This window comes from Rhinopithecus bieti, unplaced genomic scaffold, assembly GCF_001698545.2.
Source record: "Rhinopithecus bieti isolate Rb0 unplaced genomic scaffold, ASM169854v2 scaffold_47418, whole genome shotgun sequence".
Lineage (NCBI taxonomy): Eukaryota > Metazoa > Chordata > Mammalia > Primates > Cercopithecidae > Rhinopithecus > Rhinopithecus bieti.
The window spans coordinates 2,593,352-2,595,241 of NW_016819951.1; the positions used below are offsets into that span (position 1 = coordinate 2,593,352).

At 43.3% G+C, this 1,890-nt stretch overlaps 1 pseudogene across 1 annotated transcript; it reads left to right on the forward strand.

The window, feature by feature from the left end:
- LOC108520124 (40S ribosomal protein S2 pseudogene) lies at positions 1-806 on the forward strand (annotated as a pseudogene). The gene has a single exon (XR_001882834.1). The product of XR_001882834.1 is annotated as a 40S ribosomal protein S2 pseudogene (transcript).
- Positions 807-1,890: the final 1,084 nt, after the last annotated feature.

The following is a 1,890-nucleotide window of genomic DNA, read 5'->3' on the forward strand; positions in this document are numbered from 1 at the left end:
GGATGGGGCCGGGGCCGGGCCGAGGCCTCGGAGCTCGCGGAGGCAAGGCCGAGGATAAGGAGTGGATGCCTGTCACCAAGCTGGGCCGCTTGGTCAAGGACATGAAGATCAAGTCCCTGAGGGAGATCTACCTCTTCTCCCTGCCCATTAAGGAATCTGAGATCATGGACTTTTCTTGGGGCCTTTCTCAAAGACGAGGTTTTGAAGATTATGCCGGTGCAGAAGCAGACCCGTGCCGCCAGCGCACCAGGTTCAAGGCGTTTGTTGCTATCGGGGACTACAATAGCCACGTCGGCCTGGGTGTTAAGTGCTCCAAGGAGGTGGCCACCGCCATTCGTGGGGTGTCATCCTGGCCAAACTCTCCACTGTCCCCGTGCGCAGAGGCTACTGGGGGAACAAGATCGGCAAGCCCCACACTGTCCCTTGCAAGGCGACAGGCCGCTGCGGCTCTGTGCTGGTGTGCCTCATCCCTGCACCCAGGGGCACTGGCATTGTCTCAGCGCCTGTGCCCAAGAAGCTGCTCATGATGGCTGGTATCGATGACTGCTACACCTCAGTCCAGGGCTGTACTGCCACCATGGGCAACTTTGCCAAGGCCACCTTTGATGCCATCTCTAAGATCTACAGCTACCTGACCCCTGACCTCTGGAAGGAGACTGTATCTACCAAGTCTCCCTATCAGGAATTCACTGACCACCTTGTCAAGACCCACACCAGAGTCTCCGTGCAGCGGACCCAGGCTCCAGCTGTGGCTACAACATAGGGTTTTTATACAAGAAAAATAAAGTGAATTAAGCCTGAAAAAACCATATGATCCAGCAATTCCTTTCCTAAGTATATGCACCACAAAAGTGAANCATAGGGTTTTATACAAGAAAATATAGTGAATTAAGCCTGAAAAAACCATATGATCCAGCAATTCCTTTCCTAAGTATATGCACCACAAAAGTGAAAACATGCATTTTTAAAAAGCTGTACACAAATGTTCATGGTAGCGTTATTCATAATAGCCAAATGGTGGGAACTATCATATGTTTATCAGCTGATGAACAGATTTTTAAAATGTGACATATCCATATAACGGAATATTAGTCAGCAATAAAAAGGAGTGAGGTATATACTCAAGGGAATTGAAAACATTTGTTCACACACACAAATTTGGACATGAATGTTCACAGAAGCATTCTCCATAATAGCTAAAAAGTAGAAACAACTCAAGTGTCCATCACTTGATGAGTGGATATACAGAATGTAGTATATGTATATGATGGAATACTACTCAGCCATAAAAAGGAATGAAATACTGGTACATAGTACAACATGGATGAATACTGAAAACATTATGTTAAGTAAAAGAAGCCAAACAAAAAGGCCACATATCCACAGAGACAGAAAATAAGTTAGTGGTTGCCAGGGAGTTGGGGGGTGAGGTGGAGTGAGTAGGGAATGACTATTAATGGGTATGAAATTTCTTTTTGGGGTGATGAAATGATCTGAAATTAGATAGTGGGGATAGTTGTGCAACTTTGTGATTATACTAAAAACCAGTGAATTGTACACTTTAAAAGGGTGAATTTTATGGTATGTGAGTATAAATCAATCGATTAATAATGAAATAAGCAATTGACAAAAAAAAGATAAGTTTAAAAAAGAAATGAAATCTATGCCAAGACATGGATGAATCTCAAAAACACTGTTAAGTGAAAGAAGCCAATTATAAAGGACCACATATAGTATTGATCCCATTTATATGAAATGTCTAGATTAAGCAAATCTAGATAGATAGAAATTAGATTAGTAGTTGCCTAGGGCTGAGGGAATTAGGGAGAAATGGGGAATGATTGCTAATTAGTACAGGGTTTTTTTGGGGGACAATGAAAATGTTCTACA